We start from the raw sequence: 26027 nt of genomic DNA, 5'->3' as shown, positions 1-26027 counted from the left end.
GCGCGTTGCCCGAGCCTGCCCGATACTGCTGTTCAGCCCTTGCAGCGATTCAGCCTACTTCTAGGCAATTCCATGGGGCCCTGCAGGCTCACACACTCACAGCTACACGGGAGGTGAATAAAGGCCGGAGAGGAAGCCAGACAGGATTTGCTTCTTTTGCTTGCACCACAATGCAGTGCTGAAAGAGGAGGAATCTACATAAAAACGCCTTCCTGGCAACGCCCAAATGCCCTGCTGCCATGCAGATAAACACTGGCAGCGGCAGCAAGTGCATGCCCACAGCCACCCCTTGTTCCTTCACACCTTGTATCAGCTGTAATCCAGTCCAGTCCAGTGCTGCCTGCTGAGCAGCACTGACCAACACTGCCTGGGCCCAGGCTTTTATCTCTGAGGCCCCATTATGATGTCAGAAAGCTGGCTCTGGAATCCTGAGGGCTCCACTATGACACGTGCAAAGTTCCGTCTGAACTTTATATAAGACGGTGAGGCTCAGTCAGTCACTCAGTGTTGCCTGAGAGGGCAACACTGCAACAGCCGGCCGCCAGGCTGTCTTTTTTTTGCACAGCTAGTTGCCTCCAGGAGGCCACAAGAGGGAGACAAGGGACTGCAAAATGGAAAATAGGCATCCACCAACTTTACAGACAACTTCTCCTTGCTCCTACAACCTCCATCCTTGCACAGTTTGTTATTCTTCTAGGTAACATAGTAACAAATCCAAATTGCTGCTCTCTTTGTAGGCAAGCAAGGCTTTGTTGCAACTGCAATTCTTACTTCTTCTTGAAATGTAGGGACGACAGTACATTCCATTACATCCATCTAGTGTACACAGGTAGGTCCATTGTGGCGGGCAGGCGAGCGGGCGGGCTGCTTTATTGGCTGTTTGCTGTTCCCCTACTCCACTCCACTATTTGACTGTTGTGCTGCATCAATCAATCAATCAATCAATCAATCAGTCAATCAATCAATCAATCAATCAATCAATCAATCAGTGGCTGGCTCAGGTGCAGCTCTTTAACTTACCTAAAAGGGAGGGCGGAGAGAAGACAAGGAAGGTGAATGAGGTGTTCCAATGTGAAATGCCGGAAATACAGAAACACAGACGACACACAACAAGAGGTGGCAATCTATTCATTAATTGCATTTAATCAATGAGCTCATTATCACTCATGCATTGTCCAACAGGTGTTGAAATAATGGGATTAAAAGGGGAGATCCCTTCAGAAAGACAGAAACAATAGCAAAGACAAAAAACACTTTTGGAATCTGCTTTTAGTCAACACATAAGGAAAGGGTGCACCGGTCCTGGAAATACTGCAATACCAGGTCAATGCGTGGAGTGGACAGAGCAAGCTCTATTTCCATCTCCCTGTTCTAAAAATCCATTTAATATATGGTCCCCAGATAGGGGACGTATCAGATATTAAACTGATAAGAACAGATACTACACTTGATCTTAGCCAAAAGGCCGAGAAGCGATAACCCGAACGGGCCGCGCGTTGCCCGAGCCTGCCCGATACTGCTGTTCAGCCCTTGCAGCGATTCAGCCTACTTCTAGGCAATTCCATGGGGCCCTGCAGGCTCACACACTCACAGCTACACGGGAGGTGAATAAAGGCCGGAGAGGAAGCCAGACAGGATTTGCTTCTTTTGCTTGCACCACAATGCAGTGCTGAAAGAGGAGGAATCTACATAAAAACGCCTTCCTGGCAACGCCCAAATGCCCTGCTGCCATGCAGATAAACACTGGCAGCGGCAGCAAGTGCATGCCCACAGCCACCCCTTGTTCCTTCACACCTTGTATCAGCTGTAATCCAGTCCAGTCCAGTGCTGCCTGCTGAGCAGCACTGACCAACACTGCCTGGGCCCAGGCTTTTATCTCTGAGGCCCCATTATGATGTCAGAAAGCTGGCTCTGGAATCCTGAGGGCTCCACTATGACACGTGCAAAGTTCCGTCTGAACTTTATATAAGACGGTGAGGCTCAGTCAGTCACTCAGTGTTGCCTGAGAGGGCAACACTGCAACAGCCGGCCGCCAGGCTGTCTTTTTTTTGCACAGCTAGTTGCCTCCAGGAGGCCACAAGAGGGAGACAAGGGACTGCAAAATGGAAAATAGGCATCCACCAACTTTACAGACAACTTCTCCTTGCTCCTACAACCTCCATCCTTGCACAGTTTGTTATTCTTCTAGGTAACATAGTAACAAATCAAAATTGCTGCTCTCTTTGTAGGCAAGCAAGGCTTTGTTGCAACTGCAATTCTTACTTCTTCTTGAAATGTAGGGACGACAGTACATTCCATCACATCCATCTAGTGTACACAGGTAGGTCCATTGTGGCGGGCAGGCGAGCGGGCGGGCTGCTTTATTGGCTGTTTGCTGTTCCCCTACTCCACTCCACTATTTGACTGTTGTGCTGCATCAATCAATCAATCAATCAATCAATCAATCAATCAATCAATCAATCAGTGGCTGGCTCAGGTGCAGCTCTTTAACTTACCTAAAAGGGAGGGCGGAGAGAAGACAAGGAAGGTGAATGAGGTGTTCCAATGTGAAATGCCGGAAACACAGAAACACAGACGACACACAACAAGAGGTGGCAATCTATTCATTAATTGCATTTAATCAATGAGCTCATTATCACTCATGCATTGTCCAACAGGTGTTGAAATAATGGGATTAAAAGGGGAGATCCCTTCAGAAAGACAGAAACAATAGCAAAGACAAAAAACACTTTTGGAATCTGCTTTTAGTCAACACATAAGGAAAGGGTGCACCGGTCCTGGAAATACTGCAATACCAGGTCAATGCGTGGAGTGGACAGAGCAAGCTCTATTTCCATCTCCCTGTTCTAAAAATCCATTTAATATATGGTCCCCAGATAGGGGACGTATCAGATATTAAACTGATAAGAACAGATACTACACTTGATCTTAGCCAAAAGGCCGAGAAGCGATAACCCGAACGGGCCGCGCGTTGCCCGAGCCTGCCCGATACTGCTGTTCAGCCCTTGCAGCGATTCAGCCTACTTCTAGGCAATTCCATGGGGCCCTGCAGGCTCACACACTCACAGCTACACGGGAGGTGAATAAAGGCCGGAGAGGAAGCCAGACAGGATTTGCTTCTTTTGCTTGCACCACAATGCAGTGCTGAAAGAGGAGGAATCTACATAAAAACGCCTTCCTGGCAACGCCCAAATGCCCTGCTGCCATGCAGATAAACACTGGCAGCGGCAGCAAGTGCATGCCCACAGCCACCCCTTGTTCCTTCACACCTTGTATCAGCTGTAATCCAGTCCAGTCCAGTGCTGCCTGCTGAGCAGCACTGACCAACACTGCCTGGGCCCAGGCTTTTATCTCTGAGGCCCCATTATGATGTCAGAAAGCTGGCTCTGGAATCCTGAGGGCTCCACTATGACACGTGCAAAGTTCCGTCTGAACTTTATATAAGACGGTGAGGCTCAGTCAGTCACTCAGTGTTGCCTGAGAGGGCAACACTGCAACAGCCGGCCGCCAGGCTGTCTTTTTTTTGCACAGCTAGTTGCCTCCAGGAGGCCACAAGAGGGAGACAAGGGACTGCAAAATGGAAAATAGGCATCCACCAACTTTACAGACAACTTCTCCTTGCTCCTACAACCTCCATCCTTGCACAGTTTGTTATTCTTCTAGGTAACATAGTAACAAATCCAAATTGCTGCTCTCTTTGTAGGCAAGCAAGGCTTTGTTGCAACTGCAATTCTTACTTCTTCTTGAAATGTAGGGACGACAGTACATTCCATCACATCCATCTAGTGTACACAGGTAGGTCCATTGTGGCGGGCAGGCGAGCGGGCGGGCTGCTTTATTGGCTGTTTGCTGTTCCCCTACTCCACTCCACTATTTGACTGTTGTGCTGCATCAATCAATCAATCAATCAATCAATCAATCAATCAATCAATCAATCAATCAATCAGTGGCTGGCTCAGGTGCAGCTCTTTAACTTACCTAAAAGGGAGGGCGGAGAGAAGACAAGGAAGGTGAATGAGGTGTTCCAATGTGAAATGCCGGAAACACAGAAACACAGACGACACACAACAAGAGGTGGCAATCTATTCATTAATTGCATTTAATCAATGAGCTCATTATCACTCATGCATTGTCCAACAGGTGTTGAAATAATGGGATTAAAAGGGGAGATCCCTTCAGAAAGACAGAAACAATAGCAAAGACAAAAAACACTTTTGGAATCTGCTTTTAGTCAACACATAAGGAAAGGGTGCACCGGTCCTGGAAATACTGCAATACCAGGTCAATGCGTGGAGTGGACAGAGCAAGCTCTATTTCCATCTCCCTGTTCTAAAAATCCATTTAATATATGGTCCCCAGATAGGGGACGTATCAGATATTAAACTGATAAGAACAGATACTACACTTGATCTTAGCCAAAAGGCCGAGAAGCGATAACCCGAACGGGCCGCGCGTTGCCCGAGCCTGCCCGATACTGCTGTTCAGCCCTTGCAGCGATTCAGCCTACTTCTAGGCAATTCCATGGGGCCCTGCAGGCTCACACACTCACAGCTACACGGGAGGTGAATAAAGGCCGGAGAGGAAGCCAGACAGGATTTGCTTCTTTTGCTTGCACCACAATGCAGTGCTGAAAGAGGAGGAATCTACATAAAAACGCCTTCCTGGCAACGCCCAAATGCCCTGCTGCCATGCAGATAAACACTGGCAGCGGCAGCAAGTGCATGCCCACAGCCACCCCTTGTTCCTTCACACCTTGTATCAGCTGTAATCCAGTCCAGTCCAGTGCTGCCTGCTGAGCAGCACTGACCAACACTGCCTGGGCCCAGGCTTTTATCTCTGAGGCCCCATTATGATGTCAGAAAGCTGGCTCTGGAATCCTGAGGGCTCCACTATGACACGTGCAAAGTTCCGTCTGAACTTTATATAAGACGGTGAGGCTCAGTCAGTCACTCAGTGTTGCCTGAGAGGGCAACACTGCAACAGCCGGCCGCCAGGCTGTCTTTTTTTTGCACAGCTAGTTGCCTCCAGGAGGCCACAAGAGGGAGACAAGGGACTGCAAAATGGAAAATAGGCATCCACCAACTTTACAGACAACTTCTCCTTGCTCCTACAACCTCCATCCTTGCACAGTTTGTTATTCTTCTAGGTAACATAGTAACAAATCCAAATTGCTGCTCTCTTTGTAGGCAAGCAAGGCTTTGTTGCAACTGCAATTCTTACTTCTTCTTGAAATGTAGGGACGACAGTACATTCCATCACATCCATCTAGTGTACACAGGTAGGTCCATTGTGGCGGGCAGGCGAGCGGGCGGGCTGCTTTATTGGCTGTTTGCTGTTCCCCTACTCCACTCCACTATTTGACTGTTGTGCTGCATCAATCAATCAATCAATCAATCAATCAATCAATCAATCAATCAATCAATCAGTGGCTGGCTCAGGTGCAGCTCTTTAACTTACCTAAAAGGGAGGGCGGAGAGAAGACAAGGAAGGTGAATGAGGTGTTCCAATGTGAAATGCCGGAAACACAGAAACACAGACGACACACAACAAGAGGTGGCAATCTATTCATTAATTGCATTTAATCAATGAGCTCATTATCACTCATGCATTGTCCAACAGGTGTTGAAATAATGGGATTAAAAGGGGAGATCCCTTCAGAAAGACAGAAACAATAGCAAAGACAAAAAACACTTTTGGAATCTGCTTTTAGTCAACACATAAGGAAAGGGTGCACCGGTCCTGGAAATACTGCAATACCAGGTCAATGCGTGGAGTGGACAGAGCAAGCTCTATTTCCATCTCCCTGTTCTAAAAATCCATTTAATATATGGTCCCCAGATAGGGGACGTATCAGATATTAAACTGATAAGAACAGATACTACACTTGATCTTAGCCAAAAGGCCGAGAAGCGATAACCCGAACGGGCCGCACGTTGCCCGAGCCTGCCCGATACTGCTGTTCAGCCCTTGCAGCGATTCAGCCTACTTCTAGGCAATTCCATGGGGCCCTGCAGGCTCACACACTCACAGCTACACGGGAGGTGAATAAAGGCCGGAGAGGAAGCCAGACAGGATTTGCTTCTTTTGCTTGCACCACAATGCAGTGCTGAAAGAGGAGGAATCTACATAAAAACGCCTTCCTGGCAACGCCCAAATGCCCTGCTGCCATGCAGATAAACACTGGCAGCGGCAGCAAGTGCATGCCCACAGCCACCCCTTGTTCCTTCACACCTTGTATCAGCTGTAATCCAGTCCAGTCCAGTGCTGCCTGCTGAGCAGCACTGACCAACACTGCCTGGGCCCAGGCTTTTATCTCTGAGGCCCCATTATGATGTCAGAAAGCTGGCTCTGGAATCCTGAGGGCTCCACTATGACACGTGCAAAGTTCCGTCTGAACTTTATATAAGACGGTGAGGCTCAGTCAGTCACTCAGTGTTGCCTGAGAGGGCAACACTGCAACAGCCGGCCGCCAGGCTGTCTTTTTTTTGCACAGCTAGTTGCCTCCAGGAGGCCACAAGAGGGAGACAAGGGACTGCAAAATGGAAAATAGGCATCCACCAACTTTACAGACAACTTCTCCTTGCTCCTACAACCTCCATCCTTGCACAGTTTGTTATTCTTCTAGGTAACATAGTAACAAATCCAAATTGCTGCTCTCTTTGTAGGCAAGCAAGGCTTTGTTGCAACTGCAATTCTTACTTCTTCTTGAAATGTAGGGACGACAGTACATTCCATCACATCCATCTAGTGTACACAGGTAGGTCCATTGTGGCGGGCAGGCGAGCGGGCGGGCTGCTTTATTGGCTGTTTGCTGTTCCCCTACTCCACTCCACTATTTGACTGTTGTGCTGCATCAATCAATCAATCAATCAATCAATCAATCAATCAATCAATCAATCAATCAATCAGTGGCTGGCTCAGGTGCAGCTCTTTAACTTACCTAAAAGGGAGGGCGGAGAGAAGACAAGGAAGGTGAATGAGGTGTTCCAATGTGAAATGCCGGAAACACAGAAACACAGACGACACACAACAAGAGGTGGCAATCTATTCATTAATTGCATTTAATCAATGAGCTCATTATCACTCATGCATTGTCCAACAGGTGTTGAAATAATGGGATTAAAAGGGGAGATCCCTTCAGAAAGACAGAAACAATAGCAAAGACAAAAAACACTTTTGGAATCTGCTTTTAGTCAACACATAAGGAAAGGGTGCACCGGTCCTGGAAATACTGCAATACCAGGTCAATGCGTGGAGTGGACAGAGCAAGCTCTATTTCCATCTCCCTGTTCTAAAAATCCATTTAATATATGGTCCCCAGATAGGGGACGTATCAGATATTAAACTGATAAGAACAGATACTACACTTGATCTTAGCCAAAAGGCCGAGAAGCGATAACCCGAACGGGCCGCGCGTTGCCCGAGCCTGCCCGATACTGCTGTTCAGCCCTTGCAGCGATTCAGCCTACTTCTAGGCAATTCCATGGGGCCCTGCAGGCTCACACACTCACAGCTACACGGGAGGTGAATAAAGGCCGGAGAGGAAGCCAGACAGGATTTGCTTCTTTTGCTTGCACCACAATGCAGTGCTGAAAGAGGAGGAATCTACATAAAAACGCCTTCCTGGCAACGCCCAAATGCCCTGCTGCCATGCAGATAAACACTGGCAGCGGCAGCAAGTGCATGCCCACAGCCACCCCTTGTTCCTTCACACCTTGTATCAGCTGTAATCCAGTCCAGTCCAGTGCTGCCTGCTGAGAAGCACTGACCAACACTGCCTGGGCCCAGGCTTTTATCTCTGAGGCCCCATTATGATGTCAGAAAGCTGGCTCTGGAATCCTGAGGGCTCCACTATGACACGTGCAAAGTTCCGTCTGAACTTTATATAAGACGGTGAGGCTCAGTCAGTCACTCAGTGTTGCCTGAGAGGGCAACACTGCAACAGCCGGCCGCCAGGCTGTCTTTTTTTTGCACAGCTAGTTGCCTCCAGGAGGCCACAAGAGGGAGACAAGGGACTGCAAAATGGAAAATAGGCATCCACCAACTTTACAGACAACTTCTCTTTGCTCCTACAACCTCCATCCTTGCACAGTTTGTTATTCTTCTAGGTAACATAGTAACAAATCCAAATTGCTGCTCTCTTTGTAGGCAAGCAAGGCTTTGTTGCAATTGCAATTCTTACTTCTTCTTGAAATGTAGGGACGACAGTACATTCCATCACATCCATCTAGTGTACACAGGTAGGTCCATTGTGGCGGGCAGGCGAGCGGGCGGGCTGCTTTATTGGCTGTTTGCTGTTCCCCTACTCCACTCCACTATTTGACTGTTGTGCTGCATCAATCAATCAATCAATCAATCAATCAATCAATCAATCAATCAATCAATCAATCAGTGGCTGGCTCAGGTGCAGCTCTTTAACTTACCTAAAAGGGAGGGCGGAGAGAAGACAAGGAAGGTGAATGAGGTGTTCCAATGTGAAATGCCGGAAACACAGAAACACAGACGACACACAACAAGAGGTGGCAATCTATTCATTAATTGCATTTAATCAATGAGCTCATTATCACTCATGCATTGTCCAACAGGTGTTGAAATAATGGGATTAAAAGGGGAGATCCCTTCAGAAAGACAGAAACAATAGCAAAGACAAAAAACACTTTTGGAATCTGCTTTTAGTCAACACATAAGGAAAGGGTGCACCGGTCCTGGAAATACTGCAATACCAGGTCAATGCGTGGAGTGGACAGAGCAAGCTCTATTTCCATCTCCCTGTTCTAAAAATCCATTTAATATATGGTCCCCAGATAGGGGACGTATCAGATATTAAACTGATAAGAACAGATACTACACTTGATCTTAGCCAAAAGGCCGAGAAGCGATAACCCGAACGGGCCGCGCGTTGCCCGAGCCTGCCCGATACTGCTGTTCAGCCCTTGCAGCGATTCAGCCTACTTCTAGGCAATTCCATGGGGCCCTGCAGGCTCACACACTCACAGCTACACGGGAGGTGAATAAAGGCCGGAGAGGAAGCCAGACAGGATTTGCTTCTTTTGCTTGCACCACAATGCAGTGCTGAAAGAGGAGGAATCTACATAAAAACGCCTTCCTGGCAACGCCCAAATGCCCTGCTGCCATGCAGATAAACACTGGCAGCGGCAGCAAGTGCATGCCCACAGCCACCCCTTGTTCCTTCACACCTTGTATCAGCTGTAATCCAGTCCAGTCCAGTGCTGCCTGCTGAGCAGCACTGACCAACACTGCCTGGGCCCAGGCTTTTATCTCTGAGGCCCCATTATGATGTCAGAAAGCTGGCTCTGGAATCCTGAGGGCTCCACTATGACACGTGCAAAGTTCCGTCTGAACTTTATATAAGACGGTGAGGCTCAGTCAGTCACTCAGTGTTGCCTGAGAGGGCAACACTGCAACAGCCGGCCGCCAGGCTGTCTTTTTTTTGCACAGCTAGTTGCCTCCAGGAGGCCACAAGAGGGAGACAAGGGACTGCAAAATGGAAAATAGGCATCCACCAACTTTACAGACAACTTCTCCTTGCTCCTACAACCTCCATCCTTGCACAGTTTGTTATTCTTCTAGGTAACATAGTAACAAATCCAAATTGCTGCTCTCTTTGTAGGCAAGCAAGGCTTTGTTGCAACTGCAATTCTTACTTCTTCTTGAAATGTAGGGACGACAGTACATTCCATCACATCCATCTAGTGTACACAGGTAGGTCCATTGTGGCGGGCAGGCGAGCGGGCGGGCTGCTTTATTGGCTGTTTGCTGTTCCCCTACTCCACTCCACTATTTGACTGTTGTGCTGCATCAATCAATCAATAAATCAATCAATCAATCAATCAATCAATCAATCAATCAATCAATCAGTGGCTGGCTCAGGTGCAGCTCTTTAACTTACCTAAAAGGGAGGGCGGAGAGAAGACAAGGAAGGTGAATGAGGTGTTCCAATGTGAAATGCCGGAAACACAGAAACACAGACGACACACAACAAGAGGTGGCAATCTATTCATTAATTGCATTTAATCAATGAGCTCATTATCACTCATGCATTGTCCAACAGGTGTTGAAATAATGGGATTAAAAGGGGAGATCCCTTCAGAAAGACAGAAACAATAGCAAAGACAAAAAACACTTTTGGAATCTGCTTTTAGTCAACACATAAGGAAAGGGTGCACCGGTCCTGGAAATACTGCAATACCAGGTCAATGCGTGGAGTGGACAGAGCAAGCTCTATTTCCATCTCCCTGTTCTAAAAATCCATTTAATATATGGTCCCCAGATAGGGGACGTATCAGATATTAAACTGATAAGAACAGATACTACACTTGATCTTAGCCAAAAGGCCGAGAAGCGATAACCCGAACGGGCCGCGCGTTGCCCGAGCCTGCCCGATACTGCTGTTCAGCCCTTGCAGCGATTCAGCCTACTTCTAGGCAATTCCATGGGGCCCTGCAGGCTCACACACTCACAGCTACACGGGAGGTGAATAAAGGCCGGAGAGGAAGCCAGACAGGATTTGCTTCTTTTGCTTGCACCACAATGCAGTGCTGAAAGAGGAGGAATCTACATAAAAACGCCTTCCTGGCAACGCCCAAATGCCCTGCTGCCATGCAGATAAACACTGGCAGCGGCAGCAAGTGCATGCCCACAGCCACCCCTTGTTCCTTCACACCTTGTATCAGCTGTAATCCAGTCCAGTCCAGTGCTGCCTGCTGAGCAGCACTGGCCAACACTGCCTGGGCCCAGGCTTTTATCTCTGAGGCCCCATTATGATGTCAGAAAGCTGGCTCTGGAATCCTGAGGGCTCCACTATGACACGTGCAAAGTTCCGTCTGAACTTTATATAAGACGGTGAGGCTCAGTCAGTCACTCAGTGTTGCCTGAGAGGGCAACACTGCAACAGCCGGCCGCCAGGCTGTCTTTTTTTTGCACAGCTAGTTGCCTCCAGGAGGCCACAAGAGGGAGACAAGGGACTGCAAAATGGAAAATAGGCATCCACCAACTTTACAGACAACTTCTCCTTGCTCCTACAACCTCCATCCTTGCACAGTTTGTTATTCTTCTAGGTAACATAGTAACAAATCCAAATTGCTGCTCTCTTTGTAGGCAAGCAAGGCTTTGTTGCAACTGCAATTCTTACTTCTTCTTGAAATGTAGGGACGACAGTACATTCCATCACATCCATCTAGTGTACACAGGTAGGTCCATTGTGGCGGGCAGGCGAGCGGGCGGGCTGCTTTATTGGCTGTTTGCTGTTCCCCTACTCCACTCCACTATTTGACTGTTGTGCTGCATCAATCAATCAATCAATCAATCAATCAATCAATCAATCAATCAATCAATCAATCAATCAGTGGCTGGCTCAGGTGCAGCTCTTTAACTTACCTAAAAGGGAGGGCGGAGAGAAGACAAGGAAGGTGAATGAGGTGTTCCAATGTGAAATGCCGGAAACACAGAAACACAGACGACACACAACAAGAGGTGGCAATCTATTCATTAATTGCATTTAATCAATGAGCTCATTATCACTCATGCATTGTCCAACAGGTGTTGAAATAATGGGATTAAAAGGGGAGATCCCTTCAGAAAGACAGAAACAATAGCAAAGACAAAAAACACTTTTGGAATCTGCTTTTAGTCAACACATAAGGAAAGGGTGCACCGGTCCTGGAAATACTGCAATACCAGGTCAATGCGTGGAGTGGACAGAGCAAGCTCTATTTCCATCTCCCTGTTCTAAAAATCCATTTAATATATGGTCCCCAGATAGGGGACGTATCAGATATTAAACTGATAAGAACAGATACTACACTTGATCTTAGCCAAAAGGCCGAGAAGCGATAACCCGAACGGGCCGCGCGTTGCCCGAGCCTGACCGATACTGCTGTTCAGCCCTTGCAGCGATTCAGCCTACTTCTAGGCAATTCCATGGGGCCCTGCAGGCTCACACACTCACAGCTACACGGGAGGTGAATAAAGGCCGGAGAGGAAGCCAGACAGGATTTGCTTCTTTTGCTTGCACCACAATGCAGTGCTGAAAGAGGAGGAATCTACATAAAAACGCCTTCCTGGCAACGCCCAAATGCCCTGCTGCCATGCAGATAAACACTGGCAGCGGCAGCAAGTGCATGCCCACAGCCACCCCTTGTTCCTTCACACCTTGTATCAGCTGTAATCCAGTCCAGTCCAGTGCTGCCTGCTGAGCAGCACTGACCAACACTGCCTGGGCCCAGGCTTTTATCTCTGAGGCCCCATTATGATGTCAGAAAGCTGGCTCTGGAATCCTGAGGGCTCCACTATGACACGTGCAAAGTTCCGTCTGAACTTTATATAAGACGGTGAGGCTCAGTCAGTCACTCAGTGTTGCCTGAGAGGGCAACACTGCAACAGCCGGCCGCCAGGCTGTCTTTTTTTTGCACAGCTAGTTGCCTCCAGGAGGCCACAAGAGGGAGACAAGGGACTGCAAAATGGAAAATAGGCATCCACCAACTTTACAGACAACTTCTCCTTGCTCCTACAACCTCCATCCTTGCACAGTTTGTTATTCTTCTAGGTAACATAGTAACAAATCCAAATTGCTGCTCTCTTTGTAGGCAAGCAAGGCTTTGTTGCAACTGCAATTCTTACTTCTTCTTGAAATGTAGGGACGACAGTACATTCCATCACATCCATCTAGTGTACACAGGTAGGTCCATTGTGGCGGGCAGGCGAGCGGGCGGGCTGCTTTATTGGCTGTTTGCTGTTCCCCTACTCCACTCCACTATTTGACTGTTGTGCTGCATCAATCAATCAATCAATCAATCAATCAATCAATCAGTGGCTGGCTCAGGTGCAGCTCTTTAACTTACCTAAAAGGGAGGGCGGAGAGAAGACAAGGAAGGTGAATGAGGTGTTCCAATGTGAAATGCCGGAAACACAGAAACACAGACGACACACAACAAGAGGTGGCAATCTATTCATTAATTGCATTTAATCAATGAGCTCATTATCACTCATGCATTGTCCAACAGGTGTTGAAATAATGGGATTAAAAGGGGAGATCCCTTCAGAAAGACAGAAACAATAGCAAAGACAAAAAACACTTTTGGAATCTGCTTTTAGTCAACACATAAGGAAAGGGTGCACCGGTCCTGGAAATACTGCAATACCAGGTCAATGCGTGGAGTGGACAGAGCAAGCTCTATTTCCATCTCCCTGTTCTAAAAATCCATTTAATATATGGTCCCCAGATAGGGGACGTATCAGATATTAAACTGATAAGAACAGATACTACACTTGATCTTAGCCAAAAGGCCGAGAAGCGATAACCCGAACGGGCCGCGCGTTGCCCGAGCCTGCCCGATACTGCTGTTCAGCCCTTGCAGCGATTCAGCCTACTTCTAGGCAATTCCATGGGGCCCTGCAGGCTCACACACTCACAGCTACACGGGAGGTGAATAAAGGCCGGAGAGGAAGCCAGACAGGATTTGCTTCTTTTGCTTGCACCACAATGCAGTGCTGAAAGAGGAGGAATCTACATAAAAACGCCTTCCTGGCAACGCCCAAATGCCCTGCTGCCATGCAGATAAACACTGGCAGCGGCAGCAAGTGCATGCCCACAGCCACCCCTTGTTCCTTCACACCTTGTATCAGCTGTAATCCAGTCCAGTCCAGTGCTGCCTGCTGAGCAGCACTGACCAACACTGCCTGGGCCCAGGCTTTTATCTCTGAGGCCCCATTATGATGTCAGAAAGCTGGCTCTGGAATCCTGAGGGCTCCACTATGACACGTGCAAAGTTCCGTCTGAACTTTATATAAGACGGTGAGGCTCAGTCAGTCACTCAGTGTTGCCTGAGAGGGCAACACTGCAACAGCCGGCCGCCAGGCTGTCTTTTTTTTGCACAGCTAGTTGCCTCCAGGAGGCCACAAGAGGGAGACAAGGGACTGCAAAATGGAAAATAGGCATCCACCAACTTTACAGACAACTTCTCCTTGCTCCTACAACCTCCATCCTTGCACAGTTTGTTATTCTTCTAGGTAACATAGTAACAAATCCAAATTGCTGCTCTCTTTGTAGGCAAGCAAGGCTTTGTTGCAACTGCAATTCTTACTTCTTCTTGAAATGTAGGGACGACAGTACATTCCATCACATCCATCTAGTGTACACAGGTAGGTCCATTGTGGCGGGCAGGCGAGCGGGCGGGCTGCTTTATTGGCTGTTTGCTGTTCCCCTACTCCACTCCACTATTTGACTGTTGTGCTGCATCAATCAATCAATCAATCAATCAATCAATCAATCAATCAATCAGTGGCTGGCTCAGGTGCAGCTCTTTAACTTACCTAAAAGGGAGGGCGGAGAGAAGACAAGGAAGGTGAATGAGGTGTTCCAATGTGAAATGCCGGAAACACAGAAACACAGACGACACACAACAAGAGGTGGCAATCTATTCATTAATTGCATTTAATCAATGAGCTCATTATCACTCATGCATTGTCCAACAGGTGTTGAAATAATGGGATTAAAAGGGGAGATCCCTTCAGAAAGACAGAAACAATAGCAAAGACAAAAAACACTTTTGGAATCTGCTTTTAGTCAACACATAAGGAAAGGGTGCACCGGTCCTGGAAATACTGCAATACCAGGTCAATGCGTGGAGTGGACAGAGCAAGCTCTATTTCCATCTCCCTGTTCTAAAAATCCATTTAATATATGGTCCCCAGATAGGGGACGTATCAGATATTAAACTGATAAGAACAGATACTACACTTGATCTTAGCCAAAAGGCCGAGAAGCGATAACCCGAACGGGCCGCGCGTTGCCCGAGCCTGCCCGATACTGCTGTTCAGCCCTTGCAGCGATTCAGCCTACTTCTAGGCAATTCCATGGGGCCCTGCAGGCTCACACACTCACAGCTACACGGGAGGTGAATAAAGGCCGGAGAGGAAGCCAGACAGGATTTGCTTCTTTTGCTTGCACCACAATGCAGTGCTGAAAGAGGAGGAATCTACATAAAAACGCCTTCCTGGCAACGCCCAAATGCCCTGCTGCCATGCAGATAAACACTGGCAGCGGCAGCAAGTGCATGCCCACAGCCACCCCTTGTTCCTTCACACCTTGTATCAGCTGTAATCCAGTCCAGTCCAGTGCTGCCTGCTGAGCAGCACTGACCAACACTGCCTGGGCCCAGGCTTTTATCTCTGAGGCCCCATTATGATGTCAGAAAGCTGGCTCTGGAATCCTGAGGGCTCCACTATGACACGTGCAAAGTTCCGTCTGAACTTTATATAAGACGGTGAGGCTCAGTCAGTCACTCAGTGTTGCCTGAGAGGGCAACACTGCAACAGCCGGCCGCCAGGCTGTCTTTTTTTTGCACAGCTAGTTGCCTCCAGGAGGCCACAAGAGGGAGACAAGGGACTGCAAAATGGAAAATAGGCATCCACCAACTTTACAGACAACTTCTCCTTGCTCCTACAACCTCCATCCTTGCACAGTTTGTTATTCTTCTAGGTAACATAGTAACAAATCCAAATTGCTGCTCTCTTTGTAGGCAAGCAAGGCTTTGTTGCAACTGCAATTCTTACTTCTTCTTGAAATGTAGGGACGACAGTACATTCCATCACATCCATCTAGTGTACACAGGTAGGTCCATTGTGGCGGGCAGGCGAGCGGGCGGGCTGCTTTATTGGCTGTTTGCTGTTCCCCTACTCCACTCCACTATTTGACTGTTGTGCTGCATCAATCAATCAATCAATCAATCAATCAATCAATCAATCAATCAATCAATCAATCAGTGGCTGGCTCAGGTGCAGCTCTTTAACTTACCTAAAAGGGAGGGCGGAGAGAAGACAAGGAAGGTGAATGAGGTGTTCCAATGTGAAATGCCGGAAACACAGAAACACAGACGACACACAACAAGAGGTGGCAATCTATTCATTAATTGCATTTAATCAATGAGCTCATTATCACTCATGCATTGTCCAACAGGTGTTGAAATAATGGGATTAAAAGGGGAGATCCCTTCAGAAAGACAGAAACAATAGCAAAGACAAAAAACACTTTTGGAATCTGCTTTTAGTCAACACATAAGGAAAGGGTGCACCGGTCCTGGAAATACTGCAATACCAGGTCAATGCGTGGAGTGGACAGAGCAAGCTCTATTTCCATCTCCCTGTTCTAAAAATCCATTTAATATATGGTCCCCAGATAGGGGACGTATCAGATATTAAACTGATAAGAACAGATACTACACTTGATCTTAGCCAAAAGGCCGAGAAGCGATAACCCGAACGGGCCGCGCGTTGCCCGAGCCTGCCCGATACTGCTGTTCAGCCCTTGCAGCGATTCAGCCTACTTCTAGGCAATTCCATGGGGCCCTGCAGGCTCACACACTCACAGCTACACGGGAGGTGAATAAAGGCCGGAGAGGAAGCCAGACAGGATTTGCTTCTTTTGCTTGCACCACAATGCAGTGCTGAAAGAGGAGGAATCTACATAAAAACGCCTTCCTGGCAACGCCCAAATGCCCTGCTGCCATGCAGATAAACACTGGCAGCGGCAGCAAGTGCATGCCCACAGCCACCCCTTGTTCCTTCACACCTTGTATCAGCTGTAATCCAGTCCAGTCCAGTGCTGCCTGCTGAGCAGCACTGACCAACACTGCCTGGGCCCAGGCTTTTATCTCTGAGGCCCCATTATGATGTCAGAAAGCTGGCTCTGGAATCCTGAGGGCTCCACTATGACACGTGCAAAGTTCCGTCTGAACTTTATATAAGACGGTGAGGCTCAGTCAGTCACTCAGTGTTGCCTGAGAGGGCAACACTGCAACAGCCGGCCGCCAGGCTGTCTTTTTTTTGCACAGCTAGTTGCCTCCAGGAGGCCACAAGAGGGAGACAAGGGACTGCAAAATGGAAAATAGGCATCCACCAACTTTACAGACAACTTCTCCTTGCTCCTACAACCTCCATCCTTGCACAGTTTGTTATTCTTCTAGGTAACATAGTAACAAATCCAAATTGCTGCTCTCTTTGTAGGCAAGCAAGGCTTTGTTGCAACTGCAATTCTTACTTCTTCTTGAAATGTAGGGACGACAGTACATTCCATCACATCCATCTAGTGTACACAGGTAGGTCCATTGTGGCGGGCAGGCGAGCGGGCGGGCTGCTTTATTGGCTGTTTGCTGTTCCCCTACTCCACTCCACTATTTGACTGTTGTGCTGCATCAATCAATCAATCAATCAATCAATCAATCAATCAATCAATCAATCAGTGGCTGGCTCAGGTGCAGCTCTTTAACTTACCTAAAAGGGAGGGCGGAGAGAAGACAAGGAAGGTGAATGAGGTGTTCCAATGTGAAATGCCGGAAACACAGAAACACAGACGACACACAACAAGAGGTGGCAATCTATTCATTAATTGCATTTAATCAATGAGCTCATTATCACTCATGCATTGTCCAACAGGTGTTGAAATAATGGGATTAAAAGGGGAGATCCCTTCAGAAAGACAGAAACAATAGCAAAGACAAAAAACACTTTTGGAATCTGCTTTTAGTCAACACATAAGGAAAGGGTGCACCGGTCCTGGAAATACTGCAATACCAGGTCAATGCGTGGAGTGGACAGAGCAAGCTCTATTTCCATCTCCCTGTTCTAAAAATCCATTTAATATATGGTCCCCAGATAGGGGACGTATCAGATATTAAACTGATAAGAACAGATACTACACTTGATCTTAGCCAAAAGGCCGAGAAGCGATAACCCGAACGGGCCGCGCGTTGCCCGAGCCTGCCCGATACTGCTGTTCAGCCCTTGCAGCGATTCAGCCTACTTCTAGGCAATTCCATGGGGCCCTGCAGGCTCACACACTCACAGCTACACGGGAGGTGAATAAAGGCCGGAGAGGAAGCCAGACAGGATTTGCTTCTTTTGCTTGCACCACAATGCAGTGCTGAAAGAGGAGGAATCTACATAAAAACGCCTTCCTGGCAACGCCCAAATGCCCTGCTGCCATGCAGATAAACACTGGCAGCGGCAGCAAGTGCATGCCCACAGCCACCCCTTGTTCCTTCACACCTTGTATCAGCTGTAATCCAGTCCAGTCCAGTGCTGCCTGCTGAGCAGCACTGACCAACACTGCCTGGGCCCAGGCTTTTATCTCTGAGGCCCCATTATGATGTCAGAAAGCTGGCTCTGGAATCCTGAGGGCTCCACTATGACACGTGCAAAGTTCCGTCTGAACTTTATATAAGACGGTGAGGCTCAGTCAGTCACTCAGTGTTGCCTGAGAGGGCAACACTGCAACAGCCGGCCGCCAGGCTGTCTTTTTTTTGCACAGCTAGTTGCCTCCAGGAGGCCACAAGAGGGAGACAAGGGACTGCAAAATGGAAAATAGGCATCCACCAACTTTACAGACAACTTCTCCTTGCTCCTACAACCTCCATCCTTGCACAGTTTGTTATTCTTCTAGGTAACATAGTAACAAATCCAAATTGCTGCTCTCTTTGTAGGCAAGCAAGGCTTTGTTGCAACTGCAATTCTTACTTCTTCTTGAAATGTAGGGACGACAGTACATTCCATCACATCCATCTAGTGTACACAGGTAGGTCCATTGTGGCGGGCAGGCGAGCGGGCGGGCTGCTTTATTGGCTGTTTGCTGTTCCCCTACTCCACTCCACTATTTGACTGTTGTGCTGCATCAATCAATCAATCAATCAATCAATCAATCAATCAGTGGCTGGCTCAGGTGCAGCTCTTTAACTTACCTAAAAGGGAGGGCGGAGAGAAGACAAGGAAGGTGAATGAGGTGTTCCAATGTGAAATGCCGGAAACACAGAAACACAGACGACACACAACAAGAGGTGGCAATCTATTCATTAATTGCATTTAATCAATGAGCTCATTATCACTCATGCATTGTCCAACAGGTGTTGAAATAATGGGATTAAAAGGGGAGATCCCTTCAGAAAGACAGAAACAATAGCAAAGACAAAAAACACTTTTGGAATCTGCTTTTAGTCAACACATAAGGAAAGGGTGCACCGGTCCTGGAAATACTGCAATACCAGGTCAATGCGTGGAGTGGACAGAGCAAGCTCTATTTCCATCTCCCTGTTCTAAAAATCCATTTAATATATGGTCCCCAGATAGGGGACGTATCAGATATTAAACTGATAAGAACAGATACTACACTTGATCTTAGCCAAAAGGCCGAGAAGCGATAACCCGAACGGGCCGCGCGTTGCCCGAGCCTGCCCGATACTGCTGTTCAGCCCTTGCAGCGATTCAGCCTACTTCTAGGCAATTCCATGGGGCCCTGCAGGCTCACACACTCACAGCTACACGGGAGGTGAATAAAGGCCGGAGAGGAAGCCAGACAGGATTTGCTTCTTTTGCTTGCACCACAATGCAGTGCTGAAAGAGGAGGAATCTACATAAAAACGCCTTCCTGGCAACGCCCAAATGCCCTGCTGCCATGCAGATAAACACTGGCAGCGGCAGCAAGTGCATGCCCACAGCCACCCCTTGTTCCTTCACACCTTGGACTGCAAGGACCCATTATCCACTTTACCTGCCCAGGACCTTAACCATCCTTCTTTGAATTAACACACCAACACCTTCTTTATGCAAATGTGGAAGTGGCCACAGCTTTATTATTATTTACAACCATCGGCATGAAGACATATATATATTTATTTATTTTCTCTCCTCCTGAAATGCCGATGCTCCCTGTCTCCATCAGGCATGTAGGGTGCTACCTCCGTCTTCATCTGCCGTACTTTCCGCCAGCTGTGACATCTACGAAAAAACCAGAAAAACGCCAGAACAAGAATATAACCGTAGAAAAATTTTTTTTTTTAAAAACAAAACCAAAACCACCAGGGGAGGGAGGGCGGGTGTTTCTTCCACTGCAGCTTGAAGGTAAGAGGGCTTCCTGCTCCAAACCTCTGCCCTATATCTTCTTAACCACGCCCCTCTTACCCCTTGTTGACCAATCCTGATCCTGGGCATTATTTTAAACCGTTCCATCCTTTCTTAACCCCTTGCAGTCCCTGACACTCTCCCTAGGCGCTTCAGTGTCTACAAGACTGCAAGGACCCATTATCCACTTTACCTGCCCAGGACCTTAACCATCCTTCTTTGAATTAACACACCAACACCTTCTTTATGCAAATGTGGAAGTGGCCACAGCTTTATTATTATTTACAACCATCGGCATGAAGACATATATATATTTATTTATTTTCTCTCCTCCTGAAATGCCGATGCTCCCTGTCTCCATCAGGCATGTAGGGTGCTACCTCCGTCTTCATCTGCCGTACTTTCCGCCAAGAAGGGGGAACTGAGAAACCTACTCAGTCCCCCGACCACCCCCACCAAGCAACGCCAACCCTCTCTCGGCACCATCCAAGAGATCCAGTAAAAAGATATCGAGCCCGATATCATTCAGATGCACTCCATCCGGCGCCAGCAGATCTGCATTATCCCCCTCCAGGGATTGGTGTCGCAACCCGATCCCCCCTATAGAGCGAATGAACCGCGACACCCGCACATTAATTAACCTGCGCACTCTCTCCAACGCTGCCATATTCCTCGCTCCTCGCCACACCGTGCGCGCCACTATTTCGGACCAAACTATCACGCAACGGGCGAACAGATCCCGAAAACGCGCCAAATCAGTTCGTATGATTGACAATAACTCCGCCATTTTCACTTGGCCGATATAATTTCCACCCGCATGGATGATTAGGACAACAGGTCCGTACGTGTGCCTTGTAACTGCCACTACTTCTGGCAGTAACTGCACCCACCGTAATCCCCGGACACCTCTCCAATGGACGTCGGCCTGTGCGAGGCCCAAATTCGGACCTAATGGCCTTCGACCCGCTCGAACCGCTGCCCAGTGCACATACGAATGCCCCAAGATCCACACTTGGGGGCGCCGCAACCCTAACAAAGAAATTAAGCTACATTCCGGTCAAATGAAAATTACCGGCAGGGTTAACATAACACTCCATGTAACAGGAAGGAAAACAGGGGGGGGGGGAAGGGGAGGGGGCGACACTTTCTTATGAAAACTTCCAGCTTACACCATCTTTAAAACCAGATCAGGTCGCACATATGACTTATAGCTATTAGAGCGCCATCTACCCAGACTCATGATAGCCGCTGAATCCAAACCCAAGGCATCCGCCTCAGTTGCCGCACCTATCCTAAATGAATGTGTACCAAAATCGCCCGGCGGCAAACCTAGATACCTCAAGCCAGCCTTAAAAATCGCCTCAAATTGAAAACGCGACATCGCGGATCCATCCTGATGGATCAAGAATTGAGTCCCGGGCACTCGGACCAACACGAATTCCTGGACCCATTTTACCGGGCAATACTGCCCCCCAATCCTCCCAATCGACAGCCAAGCCCCCTTTCCTACCACATCAGTCTTTGACCTCCGCACACAGACCCTGAGAGAATCTCCCAACGTTACTACATCCGATCCGAGAAGACCACCGCTCGCACTTACTCTGTGCGGAACCAGCTCACTAACCCGTAACGCGGCAAAGAAAGCCAACGAAAACGCCGCGCCGAACAAGGACACTTCATATTCATCCCGACACACAAAACATAAAACGGCTAGAAGCCGACCCAAAAGTGAAAAAGATACTGGCCGCCTCGTGTCCCTTGAACACGCCTCTTTTTTCCACCCTTTTAAAGACTGCCGAACTACAAATTCTTTTGTAACATCTCTGCATCCCCACAATTTTAACATAAAGGCCACTCCTGCTAAAAACTTGCTCGCCGTGGCCGCACTACCCCCTTCCTGACGTATTTGTACCAAACTTGCTAACGTGACGTCCAGGTGACACCCCTCCTGTGATGGGAAGTCATTCCCCGCAATCTCCAACCACCGATCCCACGCTCTGCAATGACTCTTCCAAGTCGCCGGTACCACCGAACCCCTCAACAGTCTCATAAGTTGTCCTCGACCAGGGCCCATAAGTGAAGGGGGGGGGGGGACACCCCTTCTGCCAAAGCTGCCGGGTGCAATTCCCGAAACCGGGACATCTGTGAACGAGACAAAGCATCAGCCATCACATTACTGACACCCGGAACATGTTTTGCACGAAACCACACATTCAAACGCAAACACTTCAAAACCAACCGTCTTAATAAAGCTAATACCGGCAACGAACTAGACGACAACCCGTTCACCGCATGCACCACCGCCATGTTGTCTGTCCAAAATACAATCCTCTTGTTCACCATCACGCTACCCCATAACTCTATTGCAACTATAATAGGAAACAATTCCAATAGCGTTAAATTACGTAAGACTCCCAAATCACTCCAATGCAAGGGCCAAGGGGATCTACACCAACTTCGGCCCAAAATTGCTCCAAAACCATCACTTCCGGCTGCATCCGTAAATAATTCCAAATCTACATTAGACAACTCAGCGTCCTGACACACCGACCTCCCGTTAAACGAACTCAAAAAGGAATGCCAGACAAACAAATCCTTCCTCATACAAGAGGTTACCCGGATAAAATGATTTGGCTTCGAGATACCTCTAGTGGCTAAAGACAAACGCCTAGAAAAAACACGACCCATTGGAATTATACGACAAGCAAACACCAGCAATCCCATTAACGACTGTAACTGTTTTAACGTCACTTTTTTCGACCCCATGACCTGGTCAACCTGCGTCACTAGCCTTGCCAATTTATCATCCGGCAACCGAAAAATCATCCGCTCGCTATCTATTTCGATACCCAAAAATGACAAAACCGTTACAGGACCTTCCGTCTTATCCTCGGAAATAGGTACCCCGAAACGCGACATCACCTGTCGAAACACTCTCAGCAACGTGCTGCACAACCCCGACCCCCCCGGGCCCACAAAAAGAAAATCATCCAGATAATGAATGACCGAGTCACAACCAGACTCCAAACGAACTACCCACTCTAAAAATGACGCAAACATCTCAAAGTAACTGCATGATATTGAACAACCCATAGGAAGGCACATATCCACGTAAAACCCTTTGTCTAAACAACAACCCAGCAGGTGAAAACACTCCGGATGAACCGGCAGCAAACGAAAGGCCGCTTCAATATCAGATTTGGCTAACAACGCCCCTTGTCCAGCCGCCTGTACCAACCTTACTGCAACATCAAAAGACGTATACGAAACCGCCGCCTCCGCCCTAGAAATACCGTCATTAACAGAACCACCGCGAGGAAAAGAAAGGTGATGAATCAGCCTAAACTTTCCTCGTTCCTTCTTTGGAACTAAACCAAGGGGGGAAACTCGCAGATTCGTATACGGCGGCTCGCTGAATGGACCTGCCATTCTTCCTAATTCCACTTCTTTAGCTAATTTTAGCCGTGCAATGCCCACATTCTCATTGATCGACTTCAAATTGTCAGCCAATGACAATGTCGCAGAATATTCAAAAGGAATCTCAAAACCAAACGAAAACCCGTTAGTGAGCACCTCTGCTTCCCGCCTCCTGTGGTACCGCTCTAACCATGGGCCCATCTCGAGCACGTTCACCGGCGTTCTCCGCTGCGCCGGAAGGAGGTGCCTTGACCGGCTGCTTACCTCTCCGGAAACACCGGAGCGCCGAATGAGCGCCCCCACAGATGGAGCATTCATGTCGAAATTTGCACGTGGCAAAGAAACGACAGTGGCCCTCATTGTAGAGCCAACAGGCACCTGTGGGCCTAGCGGCCGCAACTCCAGGGGCGGGGCCCGGCGCTGCGGCCGCACTGGGAAAGGGGCGTTGTTGCCTACTCCCTTGCGCTAAAATAAGCTGCAACCACACGTCCGTTGCCTTCGTCGCCCAACTAATCTCAGGCGACAAAGCCAAACGTCGCCGAAATTCTTCATCATATCGCCACCAGGCCGCACCACCGTGCAGCCTGTGGGCGCTGAAAATTGTGTCAAAATAGACAAACAACTCGGCCCCTTTTCCAGGGTAGCGTTGGCAAATAACATGAGCCAGTGTAGCGTAACACTGTACCCAGTTGCCAAATGTTTTTGCTACTTTTGCTTTCCTATCCGAACCTCTCTCAAAGCCCCGCTCCTTGTCGACAGTCACCTGCTCCACCGAGACCAAGGACCAAATATCCACAAATTCATTCCTCCAAATCTTGTCCTTGACCTCAGCTGACAAATGAGTCCCGAGAGGAGCGACTCCACAAAACAATGAATCTCTAAACGTCAAACTAGCTAAAGCATTCTCTTTCTCAGACGGGGGCATAGCTCCCTCTGGTGGCACAGAGGGACACGACGTTCCCTCATTCACTTTCAACCCAGCCACCACGGCTTTTAAAACAGAAATCAAATCCGCACCCGCTGCATTAGGTTTATTAAGCCATGCGTCACCGCAGGCCGACTCACCGCTCCCAGAGGTCCCACCGACTCCAGAGGGTCCTTCAGCCACTTGCCGCGGCACTGGAACCACGGCCTGCACCTCCTCCACCGGCCCGGCGGGAGGTACAACCTGGGACAGCTGCTCCTGATCCACCGACAAGCGCTGCACCTCCCGGCGTCGACTGCGTCTCTGCGGCCGTGAGGATCTCCTCGACGACCTCCTCCATGATCCGGATGATGCGGACGTCGTCGCAGACGAGGAGGAGAAACCATCGCTGGAAGACGAGGAATACCGTCGACCACGCCTCTTCCCGTCACCTGACCTGCGACGTCCATGATGGCCGTGCCGGCGATGTCCACCAGCCCGGCGTTTCCTCCCTCGCCTGGAACGCTCCCTTCTTGGACCTGCAGGAGAGAAAGATGACAAGGCAGGAGAAGGGCAAATAGCATCCAAAACACCCTCACTCCTATCTTTCCTAGCACACTCCCCCCCTGCCCCTGACCCGTGCTGACAGGGGCCCGGGGGGGACCGGAGTGGAGAAGCGACAGGCACCGCAGAAGCCCCCGCCCCCTGGCTGGGCTGCTTGCTCACCGTCCGCCTCCCCGCACCCGCCGCCATCTTCTTTTTTCGTGCGCCGCCATCTTGTGTCCTGGCTGCACTGCGCCTGCCAGGACGTCCCGCCCCTGTTCCCCCCGCCGCCAATTCTGGCTGCGTAGAGAACAGCACGGGGAAAGATGGCGCCGACCCCGGCTGCACACAGGCCCCAGAAGCAAGTCCCAGCTCCTGTGAACATGCCGCATGGTAAGCGACCATGTCGGACCAGTCGCCTGAGTCCGCCATATTCACCCCACTGTCACGATAGTCGGCCGCTGCCTCCGCGCCCGCATCAGCAGCTCGAGGCGGGTTGTACCGTGCCCGTGCCGGTTTAACAGCCGCCCTCTTACCGCCATGGGGAAGGACGCCAGCGCGACGAGTGGACGGGGGGGGAGGGGGGCACTATGTCGACCGACGAAGCACCCGTCGACATAGGCCTAGGGGACCTGCTGGGACCACCGCATGACTGTGCAGCAGTCACAGCACCCCTCATAGCAACAGGGCTAGGGCTTAGTCTAACCGGAGGGCGTGTAACGCGCTGCGGCCTACCTCGGGTAGCCGCTCCCGACTGTTCCGTGCCCCGATCAGCTCCTCGCCTCTCTCCTTCCTCCAACAGGGATTCCAGCCAGGCAGGCCCCTCTGCCGCTACCCGCTGTGCCACCTTCCGCAACAGTTCTTCTGCCATCTTCTTAACGACCACGCTCTGAATCTCCACAGCAGCAGCAAAGGTGTTTCTTCCACTGCAGCTTGAAGGTAAGAGGGCTTCCTGCTCCAAACCTCTGCCCTATATCTTCTTAACCACGCCCCTCTTACCCCTTGTTGACCAATCCTGATCCTGGGCATTATTTTAAACCGTTCCATCCTTTCTTAACCCCTTGCAGTCCCTGACACTCTCCCTAGGCGCTTCAGTGTCTACAATATCAGCTGTAATCCAGTCCAGTCCAGTGCTGCCTGCTGAGCAGCACTGACCAACACTGCCTGGGCCCAGGCTTTTATCTCTGAGGCCCCATTATGATGTCAGAAAGCTGGCTCTGGAATCCTGAGGGCTCCACTATGACACGTGCAAAGT

The 26027-nt window shown here is 49.1% G+C and overlaps 13 non-coding genes across 13 annotated transcripts; all 13 read right to left on the bottom strand.

The window, feature by feature from the left end:
- Positions 1-1286: 1286 nt before the first annotated feature.
- Positions 1287-1477, bottom strand: LOC142691586 (U2 spliceosomal RNA). The gene has a single exon (XR_012860124.1). It is a non-coding gene; the product is annotated as a U2 spliceosomal RNA (small nuclear RNA).
- A 1284-nt stretch (positions 1478-2761) lies between these two features.
- On the bottom strand, positions 2762-2952 carry LOC142691585 (U2 spliceosomal RNA). Its single transcript, XR_012860123.1, has one exon. It is a non-coding gene; the product is annotated as a U2 spliceosomal RNA (small nuclear RNA).
- A 1292-nt stretch (positions 2953-4244) lies between these two features.
- On the bottom strand, positions 4245-4435 carry LOC142691584 (U2 spliceosomal RNA). The gene has a single exon (XR_012860122.1). It is a non-coding gene; the product is annotated as a U2 spliceosomal RNA (small nuclear RNA).
- Positions 4436-5723: 1288 nt separating this feature from the next.
- Positions 5724-5914, bottom strand: LOC142691582 (U2 spliceosomal RNA). Its single transcript, XR_012860121.1, has one exon. It is a non-coding gene; the product is annotated as a U2 spliceosomal RNA (small nuclear RNA).
- Positions 5915-7206: 1292 nt separating this feature from the next.
- Positions 7207-7397, bottom strand: LOC142691581 (U2 spliceosomal RNA). The gene has a single exon (XR_012860120.1). It is a non-coding gene; the product is annotated as a U2 spliceosomal RNA (small nuclear RNA).
- Positions 7398-8689: 1292 nt separating this feature from the next.
- On the bottom strand, positions 8690-8880 carry LOC142691580 (U2 spliceosomal RNA). Its single transcript, XR_012860119.1, has one exon. It is a non-coding gene; the product is annotated as a U2 spliceosomal RNA (small nuclear RNA).
- A 1296-nt stretch (positions 8881-10176) lies between these two features.
- On the bottom strand, positions 10177-10367 carry LOC142691579 (U2 spliceosomal RNA). The gene has a single exon (XR_012860118.1). It is a non-coding gene; the product is annotated as a U2 spliceosomal RNA (small nuclear RNA).
- A 1296-nt stretch (positions 10368-11663) lies between these two features.
- Positions 11664-11854, bottom strand: LOC142691578 (U2 spliceosomal RNA). The gene has a single exon (XR_012860117.1). It is a non-coding gene; the product is annotated as a U2 spliceosomal RNA (small nuclear RNA).
- Positions 11855-13126: 1272 nt separating this feature from the next.
- Positions 13127-13317, bottom strand: LOC142691577 (U2 spliceosomal RNA). Its single transcript, XR_012860116.1, has one exon. It is a non-coding gene; the product is annotated as a U2 spliceosomal RNA (small nuclear RNA).
- A 1280-nt stretch (positions 13318-14597) lies between these two features.
- Positions 14598-14788, bottom strand: LOC142691576 (U2 spliceosomal RNA). The gene has a single exon (XR_012860115.1). It is a non-coding gene; the product is annotated as a U2 spliceosomal RNA (small nuclear RNA).
- Positions 14789-16080: 1292 nt separating this feature from the next.
- On the bottom strand, positions 16081-16271 carry LOC142691574 (U2 spliceosomal RNA). Its single transcript, XR_012860113.1, has one exon. It is a non-coding gene; the product is annotated as a U2 spliceosomal RNA (small nuclear RNA).
- Positions 16272-17555: 1284 nt separating this feature from the next.
- Positions 17556-17746, bottom strand: LOC142691573 (U2 spliceosomal RNA). The gene has a single exon (XR_012860112.1). It is a non-coding gene; the product is annotated as a U2 spliceosomal RNA (small nuclear RNA).
- Positions 17747-19018: 1272 nt separating this feature from the next.
- On the bottom strand, positions 19019-19209 carry LOC142691571 (U2 spliceosomal RNA). Its single transcript, XR_012860111.1, has one exon. It is a non-coding gene; the product is annotated as a U2 spliceosomal RNA (small nuclear RNA).
- Positions 19210-26027: the final 6818 nt, after the last annotated feature.

Source organism: Rhinoderma darwinii, assembly GCF_050947455.1.
Source record: "Rhinoderma darwinii isolate aRhiDar2 chromosome 5 unlocalized genomic scaffold, aRhiDar2.hap1 SUPER_5_unloc_37, whole genome shotgun sequence".
In the NCBI taxonomy this organism is placed as follows: domain Eukaryota; kingdom Metazoa; phylum Chordata; class Amphibia; order Anura; family Rhinodermatidae; genus Rhinoderma; species Rhinoderma darwinii.
Note: the sequence above shows the minus strand (reverse complement) of the source record. Positions and strands in the feature narration are given on the sequence as shown.